General features: G+C 40.1%; 40 non-coding genes across 40 annotated transcripts; all 40 read left to right on the top strand.

Moving 5' to 3' along the window:
- The first annotated feature begins 150 nt into the window (after nt 1-150).
- LOC143703471 (5S ribosomal RNA) lies at nt 151-269 on the top strand. Its single transcript, XR_013191074.1, has one exon. It is a non-coding gene; the product is annotated as a 5S ribosomal RNA (ribosomal RNA).
- A 162-nt stretch (nt 270-431) lies between these two features.
- On the top strand, nt 432-550 carry LOC143703470 (5S ribosomal RNA). The gene has a single exon (XR_013191072.1). It is a non-coding gene; the product is annotated as a 5S ribosomal RNA (ribosomal RNA).
- A 560-nt stretch (nt 551-1,110) lies between these two features.
- On the top strand, nt 1,111-1,229 carry LOC143703469 (5S ribosomal RNA). The gene has a single exon (XR_013191071.1). It is a non-coding gene; the product is annotated as a 5S ribosomal RNA (ribosomal RNA).
- A 371-nt stretch (nt 1,230-1,600) lies between these two features.
- Nucleotides 1,601-1,719, top strand: LOC143703467 (5S ribosomal RNA). Its single transcript, XR_013191069.1, has one exon. It is a non-coding gene; the product is annotated as a 5S ribosomal RNA (ribosomal RNA).
- A 162-nt stretch (nt 1,720-1,881) lies between these two features.
- Nucleotides 1,882-2,000, top strand: LOC143703782 (5S ribosomal RNA). The gene has a single exon (XR_013191377.1). It is a non-coding gene; the product is annotated as a 5S ribosomal RNA (ribosomal RNA).
- A 369-nt stretch (nt 2,001-2,369) lies between these two features.
- On the top strand, nt 2,370-2,488 carry LOC143703465 (5S ribosomal RNA). Its single transcript, XR_013191068.1, has one exon. It is a non-coding gene; the product is annotated as a 5S ribosomal RNA (ribosomal RNA).
- A 371-nt stretch (nt 2,489-2,859) lies between these two features.
- Nucleotides 2,860-2,978, top strand: LOC143703464 (5S ribosomal RNA). Its single transcript, XR_013191067.1, has one exon. It is a non-coding gene; the product is annotated as a 5S ribosomal RNA (ribosomal RNA).
- Nucleotides 2,979-3,140: 162 nt separating this feature from the next.
- On the top strand, nt 3,141-3,259 carry LOC143703781 (5S ribosomal RNA). The gene has a single exon (XR_013191376.1). It is a non-coding gene; the product is annotated as a 5S ribosomal RNA (ribosomal RNA).
- Nucleotides 3,260-3,629: 370 nt separating this feature from the next.
- Nucleotides 3,630-3,748, top strand: LOC143703463 (5S ribosomal RNA). Its single transcript, XR_013191066.1, has one exon. It is a non-coding gene; the product is annotated as a 5S ribosomal RNA (ribosomal RNA).
- Nucleotides 3,749-4,119: 371 nt separating this feature from the next.
- On the top strand, nt 4,120-4,238 carry LOC143703462 (5S ribosomal RNA). The gene has a single exon (XR_013191065.1). It is a non-coding gene; the product is annotated as a 5S ribosomal RNA (ribosomal RNA).
- Nucleotides 4,239-4,400: 162 nt separating this feature from the next.
- Nucleotides 4,401-4,519, top strand: LOC143703461 (5S ribosomal RNA). The gene has a single exon (XR_013191064.1). It is a non-coding gene; the product is annotated as a 5S ribosomal RNA (ribosomal RNA).
- A 560-nt stretch (nt 4,520-5,079) lies between these two features.
- LOC143703460 (5S ribosomal RNA) lies at nt 5,080-5,198 on the top strand. Its single transcript, XR_013191063.1, has one exon. It is a non-coding gene; the product is annotated as a 5S ribosomal RNA (ribosomal RNA).
- Nucleotides 5,199-5,560: 362 nt separating this feature from the next.
- Nucleotides 5,561-5,679, top strand: LOC143703459 (5S ribosomal RNA). The gene has a single exon (XR_013191061.1). It is a non-coding gene; the product is annotated as a 5S ribosomal RNA (ribosomal RNA).
- Nucleotides 5,680-5,841: 162 nt separating this feature from the next.
- LOC143703780 (5S ribosomal RNA) lies at nt 5,842-5,960 on the top strand. The gene has a single exon (XR_013191375.1). It is a non-coding gene; the product is annotated as a 5S ribosomal RNA (ribosomal RNA).
- A 370-nt stretch (nt 5,961-6,330) lies between these two features.
- Nucleotides 6,331-6,449, top strand: LOC143703458 (5S ribosomal RNA). Its single transcript, XR_013191060.1, has one exon. It is a non-coding gene; the product is annotated as a 5S ribosomal RNA (ribosomal RNA).
- A 371-nt stretch (nt 6,450-6,820) lies between these two features.
- Nucleotides 6,821-6,939, top strand: LOC143703457 (5S ribosomal RNA). Its single transcript, XR_013191059.1, has one exon. It is a non-coding gene; the product is annotated as a 5S ribosomal RNA (ribosomal RNA).
- Nucleotides 6,940-7,101: 162 nt separating this feature from the next.
- Nucleotides 7,102-7,220, top strand: LOC143703454 (5S ribosomal RNA). The gene has a single exon (XR_013191057.1). It is a non-coding gene; the product is annotated as a 5S ribosomal RNA (ribosomal RNA).
- A 560-nt stretch (nt 7,221-7,780) lies between these two features.
- Nucleotides 7,781-7,899, top strand: LOC143703453 (5S ribosomal RNA). Its single transcript, XR_013191056.1, has one exon. It is a non-coding gene; the product is annotated as a 5S ribosomal RNA (ribosomal RNA).
- A 371-nt stretch (nt 7,900-8,270) lies between these two features.
- Nucleotides 8,271-8,389, top strand: LOC143703452 (5S ribosomal RNA). The gene has a single exon (XR_013191055.1). It is a non-coding gene; the product is annotated as a 5S ribosomal RNA (ribosomal RNA).
- Nucleotides 8,390-8,551: 162 nt separating this feature from the next.
- LOC143703779 (5S ribosomal RNA) lies at nt 8,552-8,670 on the top strand. The gene has a single exon (XR_013191374.1). It is a non-coding gene; the product is annotated as a 5S ribosomal RNA (ribosomal RNA).
- A 370-nt stretch (nt 8,671-9,040) lies between these two features.
- LOC143703451 (5S ribosomal RNA) lies at nt 9,041-9,159 on the top strand. Its single transcript, XR_013191054.1, has one exon. It is a non-coding gene; the product is annotated as a 5S ribosomal RNA (ribosomal RNA).
- Nucleotides 9,160-9,529: 370 nt separating this feature from the next.
- LOC143703450 (5S ribosomal RNA) lies at nt 9,530-9,648 on the top strand. Its single transcript, XR_013191053.1, has one exon. It is a non-coding gene; the product is annotated as a 5S ribosomal RNA (ribosomal RNA).
- Nucleotides 9,649-9,810: 162 nt separating this feature from the next.
- LOC143703850 (5S ribosomal RNA) lies at nt 9,811-9,929 on the top strand. The gene has a single exon (XR_013191442.1). It is a non-coding gene; the product is annotated as a 5S ribosomal RNA (ribosomal RNA).
- A 560-nt stretch (nt 9,930-10,489) lies between these two features.
- On the top strand, nt 10,490-10,608 carry LOC143703849 (5S ribosomal RNA). Its single transcript, XR_013191441.1, has one exon. It is a non-coding gene; the product is annotated as a 5S ribosomal RNA (ribosomal RNA).
- A 370-nt stretch (nt 10,609-10,978) lies between these two features.
- Nucleotides 10,979-11,097, top strand: LOC143703848 (5S ribosomal RNA). The gene has a single exon (XR_013191440.1). It is a non-coding gene; the product is annotated as a 5S ribosomal RNA (ribosomal RNA).
- Nucleotides 11,098-11,259: 162 nt separating this feature from the next.
- On the top strand, nt 11,260-11,378 carry LOC143703778 (5S ribosomal RNA). Its single transcript, XR_013191373.1, has one exon. It is a non-coding gene; the product is annotated as a 5S ribosomal RNA (ribosomal RNA).
- A 370-nt stretch (nt 11,379-11,748) lies between these two features.
- On the top strand, nt 11,749-11,867 carry LOC143703847 (5S ribosomal RNA). Its single transcript, XR_013191439.1, has one exon. It is a non-coding gene; the product is annotated as a 5S ribosomal RNA (ribosomal RNA).
- Nucleotides 11,868-12,238: 371 nt separating this feature from the next.
- Nucleotides 12,239-12,357, top strand: LOC143703846 (5S ribosomal RNA). Its single transcript, XR_013191438.1, has one exon. It is a non-coding gene; the product is annotated as a 5S ribosomal RNA (ribosomal RNA).
- A 162-nt stretch (nt 12,358-12,519) lies between these two features.
- Nucleotides 12,520-12,638, top strand: LOC143703776 (5S ribosomal RNA). Its single transcript, XR_013191372.1, has one exon. It is a non-coding gene; the product is annotated as a 5S ribosomal RNA (ribosomal RNA).
- A 362-nt stretch (nt 12,639-13,000) lies between these two features.
- LOC143703844 (5S ribosomal RNA) lies at nt 13,001-13,119 on the top strand. The gene has a single exon (XR_013191436.1). It is a non-coding gene; the product is annotated as a 5S ribosomal RNA (ribosomal RNA).
- A 362-nt stretch (nt 13,120-13,481) lies between these two features.
- Nucleotides 13,482-13,600, top strand: LOC143703843 (5S ribosomal RNA). The gene has a single exon (XR_013191435.1). It is a non-coding gene; the product is annotated as a 5S ribosomal RNA (ribosomal RNA).
- A 162-nt stretch (nt 13,601-13,762) lies between these two features.
- LOC143703775 (5S ribosomal RNA) lies at nt 13,763-13,881 on the top strand. The gene has a single exon (XR_013191371.1). It is a non-coding gene; the product is annotated as a 5S ribosomal RNA (ribosomal RNA).
- A 369-nt stretch (nt 13,882-14,250) lies between these two features.
- LOC143703842 (5S ribosomal RNA) lies at nt 14,251-14,369 on the top strand. Its single transcript, XR_013191434.1, has one exon. It is a non-coding gene; the product is annotated as a 5S ribosomal RNA (ribosomal RNA).
- Nucleotides 14,370-14,740: 371 nt separating this feature from the next.
- LOC143703841 (5S ribosomal RNA) lies at nt 14,741-14,859 on the top strand. The gene has a single exon (XR_013191433.1). It is a non-coding gene; the product is annotated as a 5S ribosomal RNA (ribosomal RNA).
- Nucleotides 14,860-15,021: 162 nt separating this feature from the next.
- On the top strand, nt 15,022-15,140 carry LOC143703774 (5S ribosomal RNA). Its single transcript, XR_013191370.1, has one exon. It is a non-coding gene; the product is annotated as a 5S ribosomal RNA (ribosomal RNA).
- A 369-nt stretch (nt 15,141-15,509) lies between these two features.
- On the top strand, nt 15,510-15,628 carry LOC143703840 (5S ribosomal RNA). The gene has a single exon (XR_013191432.1). It is a non-coding gene; the product is annotated as a 5S ribosomal RNA (ribosomal RNA).
- Nucleotides 15,629-15,999: 371 nt separating this feature from the next.
- Nucleotides 16,000-16,118, top strand: LOC143703839 (5S ribosomal RNA). The gene has a single exon (XR_013191431.1). It is a non-coding gene; the product is annotated as a 5S ribosomal RNA (ribosomal RNA).
- Nucleotides 16,119-16,280: 162 nt separating this feature from the next.
- On the top strand, nt 16,281-16,399 carry LOC143703838 (5S ribosomal RNA). Its single transcript, XR_013191430.1, has one exon. It is a non-coding gene; the product is annotated as a 5S ribosomal RNA (ribosomal RNA).
- A 560-nt stretch (nt 16,400-16,959) lies between these two features.
- LOC143703830 (5S ribosomal RNA) lies at nt 16,960-17,078 on the top strand. The gene has a single exon (XR_013191423.1). It is a non-coding gene; the product is annotated as a 5S ribosomal RNA (ribosomal RNA).
- Nucleotides 17,079-17,449: 371 nt separating this feature from the next.
- LOC143703819 (5S ribosomal RNA) lies at nt 17,450-17,568 on the top strand. The gene has a single exon (XR_013191412.1). It is a non-coding gene; the product is annotated as a 5S ribosomal RNA (ribosomal RNA).
- The last annotated feature ends 101 nt before the right edge of the window (nt 17,569-17,669 follow it).

Below are 17,669 nucleotides of genomic sequence, written 5' to 3'. Positions count from 1 at the left end.
AAGAGTCCCTGAGCTTCTTCAAAAAGCCTTAAAAAGTCTCTGAGATTCTTCAGAAAGCATGAAAGAGCTTGAGTTTTTTCAAAAGTTGTTCTTAGTTTTCTTCACTAATGGTCTAACCTTTTAAATAGCCCAATTTTGGCAGCAGTTTTAGCTTACGGCCATACCACCTTGGGCACGCCCGATCTCGTCTGATCTCGGAAGCTAAGCAGGGTCGGGCCTGGTTAGTACTTGGATGGGAGACCGCCTGGGAATACCAGGTGCTGTAAGCTTTTAAAAAAAAAAAAAAGAGTGCCTGAGCTTCAAAAAGCCTTAAAAAGTCTCTGAGATTCTTCAGAAAGCATGAAAGAGTTTGAGTTTTTTCAAAAGTTGTTCTTAGTTTTCTTCACTAATGGTCTAACCTTTTAAATAGCCCAATTTTGGCAGCAGTATTCGCTTACGGCCATACCACCTTGGGCACGCCCGATCTCGTCTGATCTCGGAAGCTAAGCAGGGTCGGGCCTGGTTAGTACTTGGATGGGAGACCGCCTGGGAATACCAGGTGCTGTAAGCTTTTTAAAAAAAAAAAAAGAGTGCCTGAGCTTCAAAAAGCCTTAAAAAGTCTCTGAGATTCTTCAGAAAGCATGAAAGAGTTTGAGTTTTTTCAAAAGTTCTTCTTAGTCTTCTTCACTAATGGTCTAAGCTTTTAAATAAGGCCTGGTTAGTACTTGGATGGGAGGCCGCATGGGAATACTGGGTGTTGTAAGCTTTTTTAAGAAAAAAAAAAAGAGTGCCTGAGCTTCAAAAAGCCTTAAAAAGTCTCTGAGATTCTTCAGAAAGCATGAAAGAGTTTGAGTTTTTTCAAAAGTTCTTCTTAGTCTTCTTCACTAATGGTCTAAGCTTTTAAATAAGGCCTGGTTAGTACTTGGATGGGAGGCCGCATGGGAATACTAGGTGTTGTAAGCTTTTTTAAGAAAAAAAAAAAAGAGTCCCTGAGCTTCTTCAAAAAGCCTTAAAAAGTCTCTGAGATTCTTCAGAAAGCATGAAAGAGCTTGAGTTTTTTCAAAAGTTGTTCTTAGTTTTCTTCACTAATGGTCTAACCTTTTAAATAGCCCAATTTTGGCAGCAGTTTTAGCTTACGGCCATACCACCTTGGGCACGCCCGATCTCGTCTGATCTCGGAAGCTAAGCAGGGTCGGGCCTGGTTAGTACTTGGATGGGAGACCGCCTGGGAATACCAGGTGCTGTAAGCTTTTAAAAAAAAAAAAAAAAAAAAAAGAGTGCCTGAGCTTCAAAAAGCCTTAAAAAGTCTCTGAGATTCTTCAGAAAGCATGAAAGAGTTTGAGTTTTTTCAAAAGTTCTTCTTAGTCTTCTTCACTAATGGTCTAAGCTTTTAAATAAGGCCTGGTTAGTACTTGGATGGGAGGCCGCATGGGAATACTAGGTGTTGTAAGCTTTTTTAAGAAAAAAAAAAAAGAGTCCCTGAGCTTCTTCAAAAAGCCTTAAAAAGTCTCTGAGATTCTTCAGAAAGCATGAAAGAGCTTGAGTTTTTTCAAAAGTTGTTCTTAGTTTTCTTCACTAATGGTCTAACCTTTTAAATAGCCCAATTTTGGCAGCAGTTTTAGCTTACGGCCATACCACCTTGGGCACGCCCGATCTCGTCTGATCTCGGAAGCTAAGCAGGGTCGGGCCTGGTTAGTACTTGGATGGGAGACCGCCTGGGAATACCAGGTGCTGTAAGCTTTTAAAAAAAAAAAAAAGAGTGCCTGAGCTTCAAAAAGCCTTAAAAAGTCTCTGAGATTCTTCAGAAAGCATGAAAGAGTTTGAGTTTTTTCAAAAGTTGTTCTTAGTTTTCTTCACTAATGGTCTAACCTTTTAAATAGCCCAATTTTGGCAGCAGTATTCGCTTACGGCCATACCACCTTGGGCACGCCCGATCTCGTCTGATCTCGGAAGCTAAGCAGGGTCGGGACTGGTTAGTACTTGGATGGGAGACCGCCTGGGAATACCAGGTGCTGTAAGCTTTTAAAAAAAAAAAAAAAAAAAAGAGTGCCTGAGCTTCAAAAAGCCTTAAAAAGTCTCTGAGATTCTTCAGAAAGCATGAAAGAGTTTGAGTTTTTTCAAAAGTTCTTCTTAGTCTTCTTCACTAATGGTCTAAGCTTTTAAATAAGGCCTGGTTAGTACTTGGATGGGAGGCCGCATGGGAATACTAGGTGTTGTAAAAATTTTTAAGAAAAAAAAAAAAGAGTCCCTGAGCTTCTTCAAAAAGCCTTAAAAAGTCTCTGAGATTCTTCAGAAAGCATGAAAGAGCTTGAGTTTTTTCAAAAGTTGTTCTTAGTTTTCTTCACTAATGGTCTAACCTTTTAAATAGCCCAATTTTGGCAGCAGTTTTAGCTTACGGCCATACCACCTTGGGCACGCCCGATCTCGTCTGATCTCGGAAGCTAAGCAGGGTCGGGCCTGGTTAGTACTTGGATGGGAGACCGCCTGGGAATACCAGGTGCTGTAAGCTTTTAAAAAAAAAAAAAAAAAAAAAAGAGTGCCTGAGCTTCAAAAAGCCTTAAAAAGTCTCTGAGATTCTTCAGAAAGCATGAAAGAGTTTGAGTTTTTTCAAAAGTTCTTCTTAGTCTTCTTCACTAATGGTCTAAGCTTTTAAATAAGGCCTGGTTAGTACTTGGATGGGAGGCCGCATGGGAATACTAGGTGTTGTAAGCTTTTTTAAGAAAAAAAAAAAAGAGTCCCTGAGCTTCTTCAAAAAGCCTTAAAAAGTCTCTGAGATTCTTCAGAAAGCATGAAAGAGCTTGAGTTTTTTCAAAAGTTGTTCTTAGTTTTCTTCACTAATGGTCTAACCTTTTAAATAGCCCAATTTTGGCAGCAGTTTTAGCTTACGGCCATACCACCTTGGGCACGCCCGATCTCGTCTGATCTCGGAAGCTAAGCAGGGTCGGGCCTGGTTAGTACTTGGATGGGAGACCGCCTGGGAATACCAGGTGCTGTAAGCTTTTAAAAAAAAAAAAAAGAGTGCCTGAGCTTCAAAAAGCCTTAAAAAGTCTCTGAGATTCTTCAGAAAGCATGAAAGAGTTTGAGTTTTTTCAAAAGTTGTTCTTAGTTTTCTTCACTAATGGTCTAACCTTTTAAATAGCCCAATTTTGGCAGCAGTATTCGCTTACGGCCATACCACCTTGGGCACGCCCGATCTCGTCTGATCTCGGAAGCTAAGCAGGGTCGGGACTGGTTAGTACTTGGATGGGAGACCGCCTGGGAATACCAGGTGCTGTAAGCTTTTAAAAAAAAAAAAAAAAAAAAAAGAGTGCCTGAGCTTCAAAAAGCCTTAAAAAGTCTCTGAGATTCTTCAGAAAGCATGAAAGAGTTTGAGTTTTTTCAAAAGTTCTTCTTAGTCTTCTTCACTAATGGTCTAAGCTTTTAAATAAGGCCTGGTTAGTACTTGGATGGGAGGCCGCATGGGAATACTAGGTGTTGTAAAAATTTTTAAGAAAAAAAAAAAGAGTCCCTGAGCTTCTTCAAAAAGCCTTAAAAAGTCTCTGAGATTCTTCAGAAAGCATGAAAGAGCTTGAGTTTTTTCAAAAGTTGTTCTTAGTTTTCTTCACTAATGGTCTAACCTTTTAAATAGCCCAATTTTGGCAGCAGTTTTAGCTTACGGCCATACCACCTTGGGCACGCCCGATCTCGTCTGATCTCGGAAGCTAAGCAGGGTCGGGCCTGGTTAGTACTTGGATGGGAGACCGCCTGGGAATACCAGGTGCTGTAAGCTTTTAAAAAAAAAAAAAAAAAAAAAAGAGTGCCTGAGCTTCAAAAAGCCTTAAAAAGTCTCTGAGATTCTTCAGAAAGCATGAAAGAGTTTGAGTTTTTTCAAAAGTTCTTCTTAGTCTTCTTCACTAATGGTCTAAGCTTTTAAATAAGGCCTGGTTAGTACTTGGATGGGAGGCCGCATGGGAATACTAGGTGTTGTAAGCTTTTTTAAGAAAAAAAAAAAAGAGTCCCTGAGCTTCTTCAAAAAGCCTTAAAAAGTCTCTGAGATTCTTCAGAAAGCATGAAAGAGCTTGAGTTTTTTCAAAAGTTGTTCTTAGTTTTCTTCACTAATGGTCTAACCTTTTAAATAGCCCAATTTTGGCAGCAGTTTTAGCTTACGGCCATACCACCTTGGGCACGCCCGATCTCGTCTGATCTCGGAAGCTAAGCAGGGTCGGGCCTGGTTAGTACTTGGATGGGAGACCGCCTGGGAATACCAGGTGCTGTAAGCTTTTAAAAAAAAAAAAAAGAGTGCCTGAGCTTCAAAAAGCCTTAAAAAGTCTCTGAGATTCTTCAGAAAGCATGAAAGAGTTTGAGTTTTTTCAAAAGTTGTTCTTAGTTTTCTTCACTAATGGTCTAACCTTTTAAATAGCCCAATTTTGGCAGCAGTATTCGCTTACGGCCATACCACCTTGGGCACGCCCGATCTCGTCTGATCTCGGAAGCTAAGCAGGGTCGGGCCTGGTTAGTACTTGGATGGGAGACCGCCTGGGAATACCAGGTGCTGTAAGCTTTTTAAAAAAAAAAAAAGAGTGCCTGAGCTTCAAAAAGCCTTAAAAAGTCTCTGAGATTCTTCAGAAAGCATGAAAGAGTTTGAGTTTTTTCAAAAGTTCTTCTTAGTCTTCTTCACTAATGGTCTAAGCTTTTAAATAAGGCCTGGTTAGTACTTGGATGGGAGGCCGCATGGGAATACTGGGTGTTGTAAGCTTTTTTAAGAAAAAAAAAAAGAGTGCCTGAGCTTCAAAAAGCCTTAAAAAGTCTCTGAGATTCTTCAGAAAGCATGAAAGAGTTTGAGTTTTTTCAAAAGTTCTTCTTAGTCTTCTTCACTAATGGTCTAAGCTTTTAAATAAGGCCTGGTTAGTACTTGGATGGGAGGCCGCATGGGAATACTAGGTGTTGTAAGCTTTTTTAAGAAAAAAAAAAAAGAGTCCCTGAGCTTCTTCAAAAAGCCTTAAAAAGTCTCTGAGATTCTTCAGAAAGCATGAAAGAGCTTGAGTTTTTTCAAAAGTTGTTCTTAGTTTTCTTCACTAATGGTCTAACCTTTTAAATAGCCCAATTTTGGCAGCAGTTTTAGCTTACGGCCATACCACCTTGGGCACGCCCGATCTCGTCTGATCTCGGAAGCTAAGCAGGGTCGGGCCTGGTTAGTACTTGGATGGGAGACCGCCTGGGAATACCAGGTGCTGTAAGCTTTTAAAAAAAAAAAAAGAGTGCCTGAGCTTCAAAAAGCCTTAAAAAGTCTCTGAGATTCTTCAGAAAGCATGAAAGAGTTTGAGTTTTTTCAAAAGTTCTTCTTAGTCTTCTTCACTAATGGTCTAAGCTTTTAAATAAGGCCTGGTTAGTACTTGGATGGGAGGCCGCATGGGAATACTAGGTGTTGTAAGCTTTTTTAAGAAAAAAAAAAAAGAGTCCCTGAGCTTCTTCAAAAAGCCTTAAAAAGTCTCTGAGATTCTTCAGAAAGCATGAAAGAGCTTGAGTTTTTTCAAAAGTTGTTCTTAGTTTTCTTCACTAATGGTCTAACCTTTTAAATAGCCCAATTTTGGCAGCAGTTTTAGCTTACGGCCATACCACCTTGGGCACGCCCGATCTCGTCTGATCTCGGAAGCTAAGCAGGGTCGGGCCTGGTTAGTACTTGGATGGGAGACCGCCTGGGAATACCAGGTGCTGTAAGCTTTTAAAAAAAAAAAAAAGAGTGCCTGAGCTTCAAAAAGCCTTAAAAAGTCTCTGAGATTCTTCAGAAAGCATGAAAGAGTTTGAGTTTTTTCAAAAGTTGTTCTTAGTTTTCTTCACTAATGGTCTAACCTTTTAAATAGCCCAATTTTGGCAGCAGTATTCGCTTACGGCCATACCACCTTGGGCACGCCCGATCTCGTCTGATCTCGGAAGCTAAGCAGGGTCGGGACTGGTTAGTACTTGGATGGGAGACCGCCTGGGAATACCAGGTGCTGTAAGCTTTTAAAAAAAAAAAAAAAAAAAAAAGAGTGCCTGAGCTTCAAAAAGCCTTAAAAAGTCTCTGAGATTCTTCAGAAAGCATGAAAGAGTTTGAGTTTTTTCAAAAGTTCTTCTTAGTCTTCTTCACTAATGGTCTAAGCTTTTAAATAAGGCCTGGTTAGTACTTGGATGGGAGGCCGCATGGGAATACTAGGTGTTGTAAAAATTTTTAAGAAAAAAGAAAAGAGTCCCTGAGCTTCTTCAAAAAGCCTTAAAAAGTCTCTGAGATTCTTCAGAAAGCATGAAAGAGCTTGAGTTTTTTCAAAAGTTGTTCTTAGTTTTCTTCACTAATGGTCTAACCTTTTAAATAGCCCAATTTTGGCAGCAGTTTTAGCTTACGGCCATACCACCTTGGGCACGCCCGATCTCGTCTGATCTCGGAAGCTAAGCAGGGTCGGGCCTGGTTAGTACTTGGATGGGAGACCGCCTGGGAATACCAGGTGCTGTAAGCTTTTAAAAAAAAAAAAAAAAAAAAAAGAGTGCCTGAGCTTCAAAAAGCCTTAAAAAGTCTCTGAGATTCTTCAGAAAGCATGAAAGAGTTTGAGTTTTTTCAAAAGTTCTTCTTAGTCTTCTTCACTAATGGTCTAAGCTTTTAAATAAGGCCTGGTTAGTACTTGGATGGGAGGCCGCATGGGAATACTAGGTGTTGTAAGCTTTTTTAAGAAAAAAAAAAAAGAGTCCCTGAGCTTCTTCAAAAAGCCTTAAAAAGTCTCTGAGATTCTTCAGAAAGCATGAAAGAGCTTGAGTTTTTTCAAAAGTTGTTCTTAGTTTTCTTCACTAATGGTCTAACCTTTTAAATAGCCCAATTTTGGCAGCAGTTTTAGCTTACGGCCATACCACCTTGGGCACGCCCGATCTCGTCTGATCTCGGAAGCTAAGCAGGGTCGGGCCTGGTTAGTACTTGGATGGGAGACCGCCTGGGAATACCAGGTGCTGTAAGCTTTTAAAAAAAAAAAAAAGAGTGCCTGAGCTTCAAAAAGCCTTAAAAAGTCTCTGAGATTCTTCAGAAAGCATGAAAGAGTTTGAGTTTTTTCAAAAGTTGTTCTTAGTTTTCTTCACTAATGGTCTAACCTTTTAAATAGCCCAATTTTGGCAGCAGTATTCGCTTACGGCCATACCACCTTGGGCACGCCCGATCTCGTCTGATCTCGGAAGCTAAGCAGGGTCGGGCCTGGTTAGTACTTGGATGGGAGACCGCCTGGGAATACCAGGTGCTGTAAGCTTTTTAAAAAAAAAAAAAGAGTGCCTGAGCTTCAAAAAGCCTTAAAAAGTCTCTGAGATTCTTCAGAAAGCATGAAAGAGTTTGAGTTTTTTCAAAAGTTCTTCTTAGTCTTCTTCACTAATGGTCTAAGCTTTTAAATAAGGCCTGGTTAGTACTTGGATGGGAGGCCGCATGGGAATACTGGGTGTTGTAAGCTTTTTTAAGAAAAAAAAAAAGAGTGCCTGAGCTTCAAAAAGCCTTAAAAAGTCTCTGAGATTCTTCAGAAAGCATGAAAGAGTTTGAGTTTTTTCAAAAGTTCTTCTTAGTCTTCTTCACTAATGGTCTAAGCTTTTAAATAAGGCCTGGTTAGTACTTGGATGGGAGGCCGCATGGGAATACTAGGTGTTGTAAGCTTTTTTAAGAAAAAAAAAAAAGAGTCCCTGAGCTTCTTCAAAAAGCCTTAAAAAGTCTCTGAGATTCTTCAGAAAGCATGAAAGAGCTTGAGTTTTTTCAAAAGTTGTTCTTAGTTTTCTTCACTAATGGTCTAACCTTTTAAATAGCCCAATTTTGGCAGCAGTTTTAGCTTACGGCCATACCACCTTGGGCACGCCCGATCTCGTCTGATCTCGGAAGCTAAGCAGGGTCGGGCCTGGTTAGTACTTGGATGGGAGACCGCCTGGGAATACCAGGTGCTGTAAGCTTTTAAAAAAAAAAAAAAAAAAAAAAGAGTGCCTGAGCTTCAAAAAGCCTTAAAAAGTCTCTGAGATTCTTCAGAAAGCATGAAAGAGTTTGAGTTTTTTCAAAAGTTCTTCTTAGTCTTCTTCACTAATGGTCTAAGCTTTTAAATAAGGCCTGGTTAGTACTTGGATGGGAGGCCGCATGGGAATACTAGGTGTTGTAAGCTTTTTTAAGAAAAAAAAAAAAGAGTCCCTGAGCTTCTTCAAAAAGCCTTAAAAAGTCTCTGAGATTCTTCAGAAAGCATGAAAGAGCTTGAGTTTTTTCAAAAGTTGTTCTTAGTTTTCTTCACTAATGGTCTAACCTTTTAAATAGCCCAATTTTGGCAGCAGTTTTAGCTTACGGCCATACCACCTTGGGCACGCCCGATCTCGTCTGATCTCGGAAGCTAAGCAGGGTCGGGCCTGGTTAGTACTTGGATGGGAGACCGCCTGGGAATACCAGGTGCTGTAAGCTTTTAAAAAAAAAAAAAAGAGTGCCTGAGCTTCAAAAAGCCTTAAAAAGTCTCTGAGATTCTTCAGAAAGCATGAAAGAGTTTGAGTTTTTTCAAAAGTTGTTCTTAGTTTTCTTCACTAATGGTCTAACCTTTTAAATAGCCCAATTTTGGCAGCAGTATTCGCTTACGGCCATACCACCTTGGGCACGCCCGATCTCGTCTGATCTCGGAAGCTAAGCAGGGTCGGGACTGGTTAGTACTTGGATGGGAGACCGCCTGGGAATACCAGGTGCTGTAAGCTTTTAAAAAAAAAAAAAAAAAAAAAAGAGTGCCTGAGCTTCAAAAAGCCTTAAAAAGTCTCTGAGATTCTTCAGAAAGCATGAAAGAGTTTGAGTTTTTTCAAAAGTTCTTCTTAGTCTTCTTCACTAATGGTCTAAGCTTTTAAATAAGGCCTGGTTAGTACTTGGATGGGAGGCCGCATGGGAATACTAGGTGTTGTAAAAATTTTTAAGAAAAAAGAAAAGAGTCCCTGAGCTTCTTCAAAAAGCCTTAAAAAGTCTCTGAGATTCTTCAGAAAGCATGAAAGAGCTTGAGTTTTTTCAAAAGTTGTTCTTAGTTTTCTTCACTAATGGTCTAACCTTTTAAATAGCCCAATTTTGGCAGCAGTTTTAGCTTACGGCCATACCACCTTGGGCACGCCCGATCTCGTCTGATCTCGGAAGCTAAGCAGGGTCGGGCCTGGTTAGTACTTGGATGGGAGACCGCCTGGGAATACCAGGTGCTGTAAGCTTTTAAAAAAAAAAAAAAAAAAAAAGAGTGCCTGAGCTTCAAAAAGCCTTAAAAAGTCTCTGAGATTCTTCAGAAAGCATGAAAGAGTTTGAGTTTTTTCAAAAGTTCTTCTTAGTCTTCTTCACTAATGGTCTAAGCTTTTAAATAAGGCCTGGTTAGTACTTGGATGGGAGGCCGCATGGGAATACTAGGTGTTGTAAGCTTTTTTAAGAAAAAAAAAAAAGAGTCCCTGAGCTTCTTCAAAAAGCCTTAAAAAGTCTCTGAGATTCTTCAGAAAGCATGAAAGAGCTTGAGTTTTTTCAAAAGTTGTTCTTAGTTTTCTTCACTAATGGTCTAACCTTTTAAATAGCCCAATTTTGGCAGCAGTTTTAGCTTACGGCCATACCACCTTGGGCACGCCCGATCTCGTCTGATCTCGGAAGCTAAGCAGGGTCGGGCCTGGTTAGTACTTGGATGGGAGACCGCCTGGGAATACCAGGTGCTGTAAGCTTTTAAAAAAAAAAAAAAGAGTGCCTGAGCTTCAAAAAGCCTTAAAAAGTCTCTGAGATTCTTCAGAAAGCATGAAAGAGTTTGAGTTTTTTCAAAAGTTGTTCTTAGTTTTCTTCACTAATGGTCTAACCTTTTAAATAGCCCAATTTTGGCAGCAGTATTCGCTTACGGCCATACCACCTTGGGCACGCCCGATCTCGTCTGATCTCGGAAGCTAAGCAGGGTCGGGCCTGGTTAGTACTTGGATGGGAGACCGCCTGGGAATACCAGGTGCTGTAAGCTTTTTAAAAAAAAAAAAAGAGTGCCTGAGCTTCAAAAAGCCTTAAAAAGTCTCTGAGATTCTTCAGAAAGCATGAAAGAGTTTGAGTTTTTTCAAAAGTTCTTCTTAGTCTTCTTCACTAATGGTCTAAGCTTTTAAATAAGGCCTGGTTAGTACTTGGATGGGAGGCCGCATGGGAATACTGGGTGTTGTAAGCTTTTTTAAGAAAAAAAAAAAGAGTGCCTGAGCTTCAAAAAGCCTTAAAAAGTCTCTGAGATTCTTCAGAAAGCATGAAAGAGTTTGAGTTTTTTCAAAAGTTCTTCTTAGTCTTCTTCACTAATGGTCTAAGCTTTTAAATAAGGCCTGGTTAGTACTTGGATGGGAGGCCGCATGGGAATACTAGGTGTTGTAAGCTTTTTTAAGAAAAAAAAAAAAGAGTCCCTGAGCTTCTTCAAAAAGCCTTAAAAAGTCTCTGAGATTCTTCAGAAAGCATGAAAGAGCTTGAGTTTTTTCAAAAGTTGTTCTTAGTTTTCTTCACTAATGGTCTAACCTTTTAAATAGCCCAATTTTGGCAGCAGTTTTAGCTTACGGCCATACCACCTTGGGCACGCCCGATCTCGTCTGATCTCGGAAGCTAAGCAGGGTCGGGCCTGGTTAGTACTTGGATGGGAGACCGCCTGGGAATACCAGGTGCTGTAAGCTTTTAAAAAAAAAAAAAAAAAAAAAGAGTGCCTGAGCTTCAAAAAGCCTTAAAAAGTCTCTGAGATTCTTCAGAAAGCATGAAAGAGTTTGAGTTTTTTCAAAAGTTCTTCTTAGTCTTCTTCACTAATGGTCTAAGCTTTTAAATAAGGCCTGGTTAGTACTTGGATGGGAGGCCGCATGGGAATACTAGGTGTTGTAAGCTTTTTTAAGAAAAAAAAAAAAGAGTCCCTGAGCTTCTTCAAAAAGCCTTAAAAAGTCTCTGAGATTCTTCAGAAAGCATGAAAGAGCTTGAGTTTTTTCAAAAGTTGTTCTTAGTTTTCTTCACTAATGGTCTAACCTTTTAAATAGCCCAATTTTGGCAGCAGTTTTAGCTTACGGCCATACCACCTTGGGCACGCCCGATCTCGTCTGATCTCGGAAGCTAAGCAGGGTCGGGCCTGGTTAGTACTTGGATGGGAGACCGCCTGGGAATACCAGGTGCTGTAAGCTTTTAAAAAAAAAAAAAAGAGTGCCTGAGCTTCAAAAAGCCTTAAAAAGTCTCTGAGATTCTTCAGAAAGCATGAAAGAGTTTGAGTTTTTTCAAAAGTTGTTCTTAGTTTTCTTCACTAATGGTCTAACCTTTTAAATAGCCCAATTTTGGCAGCAGTATTCGCTTACGGCCATACCACCTTGGGCACGCCCGATCTCGTCTGATCTCGGAAGCTAAGCAGGGTCGGGACTGGTTAGTACTTGGATGGGAGACCGCCTGGGAATACCAGGTGCTGTAAGCTTTTAAAAAAAAAAAAAAAAAAAAAGAGTGCCTGAGCTTCAAAAAGCCTTAAAAAGTCTCTGAGATTCTTCAGAAAGCATGAAAGAGTTTGAGTTTTTTCAAAAGTTCTTCTTAGTCTTCTTCACTAATGGTCTAAGCTTTTAAATAAGGCCTGGTTAGTACTTGGATGGGAGGCCGCATGGGAATACTAGGTGTTGTAAAAATTTTTAAGAAAAAAAAAAAAGAGTCCCTGAGCTTCTTCAAAAAGCCTTAAAAAGTCTCTGAGATTCTTCAGAAAGCATGAAAGAGCTTGAGTTTTTTCAAAAGTTGTTCTTAGTTTTCTTCACTAATGGTCTAACCTTTTAAATAGCCCAATTTTGGCAGCAGTTTTAGCTTACGGCCATACCACCTTGGGCACGCCCGATCTCGTCTGATCTCGGAAGCTAAGCAGGGTCGGGCCTGGTTAGTACTTGGATGGGAGACCGCCTGGGAATACCAGGTGCTGTAAGCTTTTAAAAAAAAAAAAAAAAAAAAAAGAGTGCCTGAGCTTCAAAAAGCCTTAAAAAGTCTCTGAGATTCTTCAGAAAGCATGAAAGAGTTTGAGTTTTTTCAAAAGTTCTTCTTAGTCTTCTTCACTAATGGTCTAAGCTTTTAAATAAGGCCTGGTTAGTACTTGGATGGGAGGCCGCATGGGAATACTAGGTGTTGTAAGCTTTTTTAAGAAAAAAAAAAAAGAGTCCCTGAGCTTCTTCAAAAAGCCTTAAAAAGTCTCTGAGATTCTTCAGAAAGCATGAAAGAGCTTGAGTTTTTTCAAAAGTTGTTCTTAGTTTTCTTCACTAATGGTCTAACCTTTTAAATAGCCCAATTTTGGCAGCAGTTTTAGCTTACGGCCATACCACCTTGGGCACGCCCGATCTCGTCTGATCTCGGAAGCTAAGCAGGGTCGGGCCTGGTTAGTACTTGGATGGGAGACCGCCTGGGAATACCAGGTGCTGTAAGCTTTTAAAAAAAAAAAAAAGAGTGCCTGAGCTTCAAAAAGCCTTAAAAAGTCTCTGAGATTCTTCAGAAAGCATGAAAGAGTTTGAGTTTTTTCAAAAGTTGTTCTTAGTTTTCTTCACTAATGGTCTAACCTTTTAAATAGCCCAATTTTGGCAGCAGTATTCGCTTACGGCCATACCACCTTGGGCACGCCCGATCTCGTCTGATCTCGGAAGCTAAGCAGGGTCGGGACTGGTTAGTACTTGGATGGGAGACCGCCTGGGAATACCAGGTGCTGTAAGCTTTTAAAAAAAAAAAAAAGAGTGCCTGAGCTTCAAAAAGCCTTAAAAAGTCTCTGAGATTCTTCAGAAAGCATGAAAGAGTTTGAGTTTTTTCAAAAGTTCTTCTTAGTCTTCTTCACTAATGGTCTAAGCTTTTAAATAAGGCCTGGTTAGTACTTGGATGGGAGGCCGCATGGGAATACTAGGTGTTGTAAAAATTTTTAAGAAAAAAAAAAAGAGTCCCTGAGCTTCTTCAAAAAGCCTTAAAAAGTCTCTGAGATTCTTCAGAAAGCATGAAAGAGCTTGAGTTTTTTCAAAAGTTGTTCTTAGTTTTCTTCACTAATGGTCTAACCTTTTAAATAGCCCAATTTTGGCAGCAGTTTTAGCTTACGGCCATACCACCTTGGGCACGCCCGATCTCGTCTGATCTCGGAAGCTAAGCAGGGTCGGGCCTGGTTAGTACTTGGATGGGAGACCGCCTGGGAATACCAGGTGCTGTAAGCTTTTAAAAAAAAAAAAAGAGTGCCTGAGCTTCAAAAAGCCTTAAAAAGTCTCTGAGATTCTTCAGAAAGCATGAAAGAGTTTGAGTTTTTTCAAAAGTTCTTCTTAGTCTTCTTCACTAATGGTCTAAGCTTTTAAATAAGGCCTGGTTAGTACTTGGATGGGAGGCCGCATGGGAATACTAGGTGTTGTAAGCTTTTTTAAGAAAAAAAAAAAAGAGTCCCTGAGCTTCTTCAAAAAGCCTTAAAAAGTCTCTGAGATTCTTCAGAAAGCATGAAAGAGCTTGAGTTTTTTCAAAAGTTGTTCTTAGTTTTCTTCACTAATGGTCTAACCTTTTAAATAGCCCAATTTTGGCAGCAGTTTTAGCTTACGGCCATACCACCTTGGGCACGCCCGATCTCGTCTGATCTCGGAAGCTAAGCAGGGTCGGGCCTGGTTAGTACTTGGATGGGAGACCGCCTGGGAATACCAGGTGCTGTAAGCTTTTAAAAAAAAAAAAAAGAGTGCCTGAGCTTCAAAAAGCCTTAAAAAGTCTCTGAGATTCTTCAGAAAGCATGAAAGAGTTTGAGTTTTTTCAAAAGTTGTTCTTAGTTTTCTTCACTAATGGTCTAACCTTTTAAATAGCCCAATTTTGGCAGCAGTATTCGCTTACGGCCATACCACCTTGGGCACGCCCGATCTCGTCTGATCTCGGAAGCTAAGCAGGGTCGGGACTGGTTAGTACTTGGATGGGAGACCGCCTGGGAATACCAGGTGCTGTAAGCTTTTAAAAAAAAAAAAAAAAAAAAGAGTGCCTGAGCTTCAAAAAGCCTTAAAAAGTCTCTGAGATTCTTCAGAAAGCATGAAAGAGTTTGAGTTTTTTCAAAAGTTCTTCTTAGTCTTCTTCACTAATGGTCTAAGCTTTTAAATAAGGCCTGGTTAGTACTTGGATGGGAGGCCGCATGGGAATACTAGGTGTTGTAAAAATTTTTAAGAAAAAAAAAAAAGAGTCCCTGAGCTTCTTCAAAAAGCCTTAAAAAGTCTCTGAGATTCTTCAGAAAGCATGAAAGAGCTTGAGTTTTTTCAAAAGTTGTTCTTAGTTTTCTTCACTAATGGTCTAACCTTTTAAATAGCCCAATTTTGGCAGCAGTTTTAGCTTACGGCCATACCACCTTGGGCACGCCCGATCTCGTCTGATCTCGGAAGCTAAGCAGGGTCGGGCCTGGTTAGTACTTGGATGGGAGACCGCCTGGGAATACCAGGTGCTGTAAGCTTTTAAAAAAAAAAAAAAAAAAAAAAGAGTGCCTGAGCTTCAAAAAGCCTTAAAAAGTCTCTGAGATTCTTCAGAAAGCATGAAAGAGTTTGAGTTTTTTCAAAAGTTCTTCTTAGTCTTCTTCACTAATGGTCTAAGCTTTTAAATAAGGCCTGGTTAGTACTTGGATGGGAGGCCGCATGGGAATACTAGGTGTTGTAAGCTTTTTTAAGAAAAAAAAAAAAGAGTCCCTGAGCTTCTTCAAAAAGCCTTAAAAAGTCTCTGAGATTCTTCAGAAAGCATGAAAGAGCTTGAGTTTTTTCAAAAGTTGTTCTTAGTTTTCTTCACTAATGGTCTAACCTTTTAAATAGCCCAATTTTGGCAGCAGTTTTAGCTTACGGCCATACCACCTTGGGCACGCCCGATCTCGTCTGATCTCGGAAGCTAAGCAGGGTCGGGCCTGGTTAGTACTTGGATGGGAGACCGCCTGGGAATACCAGGTGCTGTAAGCTTTTAAAAAAAAAAAAAAGAGTGCCTGAGCTTCAAAAAGCCTTAAAAAGTCTCTGAGATTCTTCAGAAAGCATGAAAGAGTTTGAGTTTTTTCAAAAGTTGTTCTTAGTTTTCTTCACTAATGGTCTAACCTTTTAAATAGCCCAATTTTGGCAGCAGTATTCGCTTACGGCCATACCACCTTGGGCACGCCCGATCTCGTCTGATCTCGGAAGCTAAGCAGGGTCGGGACTGGTTAGTACTTGGATGGGAGACCGCCTGGGAATACCAGGTGCTGTAAGCTTTTAAAAAAAAAAAAAAAAAAAAAGAGTGCCTGAGCTTCAAAAAGCCTTAAAAAGTCTCTGAGATTCTTCAGAAAGCATGAAAGAGTTTGAGTTTTTTCAAAAGTTCTTCTTAGTCTTCTTCACTAATGGTCTAAGCTTTTAAATAAGGCCTGGTTAGTACTTGGATGGGAGGCCGCATGGGAATACTAGGTGTTGTAAAAATTTTTAAGAAAAAAAAAAAGAGTCCCTGAGCTTCTTCAAAAAGCCTTAAAAAGTCTCTGAGATTCTTCAGAAAGCATGAAAGAGCTTGAGTTTTTTCAAAAGTTGTTCTTAGTTTTCTTCACTAATGGTCTAACCTTTTAAATAGCCCAATTTTGGCAGCAGTTTTAGCTTACGGCCATACCACCTTGGGCACGCCCGATCTCGTCTGATCTCGGAAGCTAAGCAGGGTCGGGCCTGGTTAGTACTTGGATGGGAGACCGCCTGGGAATACCAGGTGCTGTAAGCTTTTAAAAAAAAAAAAAAAAAAAAAAGAGTGCCTGAGCTTCAAAAAGCCTTAAAAAGTCTCTGAGATTCTTCAGAAAGCATGAAAGAGTTTGAGTTTTTTCAAAAGTTCTTCTTAGTCTTCTTCACTAATGGTCTAAGCTTTTAAATAAGGCCTGGTTAGTACTTGGATGGGAGGCCGCATGGGAATACTAGGTGTTGTAAGCTTTTTTAAGAAAAAAAAAAAAGAGTCCCTGAGCTTCTTCAAAAAGCCTTAAAAAGTCTCTGAGATTCTTCAGAAAGCATGAAAGAGCTTGAGTTTTTTCAAAAGTTGTTCTTAGTTTTCTTCACTAATGGTCTAACCTTTTAAATAGCCCAATTTTGGCAGCAGTTTTAGCTTACGGCCATACCACCTTGGGCACGCCCGATCTCGTCTGATCTCGGAAGCTAAGCAGGGTCGGGCCTGGTTAGTACTTGGATGGGAGACCGCCTGGGAATACCAGGTGCTGTAAGCTTTTAAAAAAAAAAAAAAGAGTGCCTGAGCTTCAAAAAGCCTTAAAAAGTCTCTGAGATTCTTCAGAAAGCATGAAAGAGTTTGAGTTTTTTCAAAAGTTGTTCTTAGTTTTCTTCACTAATGGTCTAACCTTTTAAATAGCCCAATTTTGGCAGCAGTATTCGCTTACGGCCATACCACCTTGGGCACGCCCGATCTCGTCTGATCTCGGAAGCTAAGCAGGGTCGGGCCTGGTTAGTACTTGGATGGGAGACCGCCTGGGAATACCAGGTGCTGTAAGCTTTTTAAAAAAAAAAAAAGAGTGCCTGAGCTTCAAAAAGCCTTAAAAAGTCTCTGAGATTCTTCAGAAAGCATGAAAGAGTTTGAGTTTTTTCAAAAGTTCTTCTTAGTCTTCTTCACTAATGGTCTAAGCTTTTAAATAAGGCCTGGTTAGTACTTGGATGGGAGGCCGCATGGGAATACTGGGTGTTGTAAGCTTTTTTAAGAAAAAAAAAAAGAGTGCCTGAGCTTCAAAAAGCCTTAAAAAGTCTCTGAGATTCTTCAGAAAGCATGAAAGAGTTTGAGTTTTTTCAAAAGTTCTTCTTAGTCTTCTTCACTAATGGTCTAAGCTTTTAAATAAGGCCTGGTTAGTACTTGGATGGGAGGCCGCATGGGAATACTAGGTGTTGTAAGCTTTTTTAAGAAAAAAAAAAAAGAGTCCCTGAGCTTCTTCAAAAAGCCTTAAAAAGTCTCTGAGATTCTTCAGAAAGCATGAAAGAGCTTGAGTTTTTTCAAAAGTTGTTCTTAGTTTTCTTCACTAATGGTCTAACCTTTTAAATAGCCCAATTTTGGCAGCAGTTTTAGCTTACGGCCATACCACCTTGGGCACGCCCGATCTCGTCTGATCTCGGAAGCTAAGCAGGGTCGGGCCTGGTTAGTACTTGGATGGGAGACCGCCTGGGAATACCAGGTGCTGTAAGCTTTTAAAAAAAAAAAAAAAAAAAAAAGAGTGCCTGAGCTTCAAAAAGCCTTAAAAAGTCTCTGAGATTCTTCAGAAAGCATGAAAGAGTTTGAGTTTTTTCAAAAGTTCTTCTTAGTCTTCTTCACTAATGGTCTAAGCTTTTAAATAAGGCCTGGTTAGTACTTGGATGGGAGGCCGCATGGGAATACTAGGTGTTGTAAGCTTTTTTAAGAAAAAAAAAAAAGAGTCCCTGAGCTTCTTCAAAAAGCCTTAAAAAGTCTCTGAGATTCTTCAGAAAGCATGAAAGAGCTTGAGTTTTTTCAAAAGTTGTTCTTAGTTTTCTTCACTAATGGTCTAACCTTTTAAATAGCCCAATTTTGGCAGCAGTTTTAGCTTACGGCCATACCACCTTGGGCACGCCCGATCTCGTCTGATCTCGGAAGCTAAGCAGGGTCGGGCCTGGTTAGTACTTGGATGGGAGACCGCCTGGGAATACCAGGTGCTGTAAGCTTTTAAAAAAAAAAAAAAGAGTGCCTGAGCTTCAAAAAGCCTTAAAAAGTCTCTGAGATTCTTCAGAAAGCATGAAAGAGTTTGAGTTTTTTCAAAAGTTGT

The sequence above is a fragment of the Siphateles boraxobius genome, unplaced genomic scaffold (genome assembly GCF_051911475.1).
Source record: "Siphateles boraxobius isolate OS27281-9 unplaced genomic scaffold, OSU_SipBor_1 389, whole genome shotgun sequence".
Taxonomy (NCBI): Eukaryota; Metazoa; Chordata; class Actinopteri; order Cypriniformes; family Leuciscidae; genus Siphateles; species Siphateles boraxobius.
This window is presented reverse-complemented; position numbering and strand designations above follow the sequence as displayed.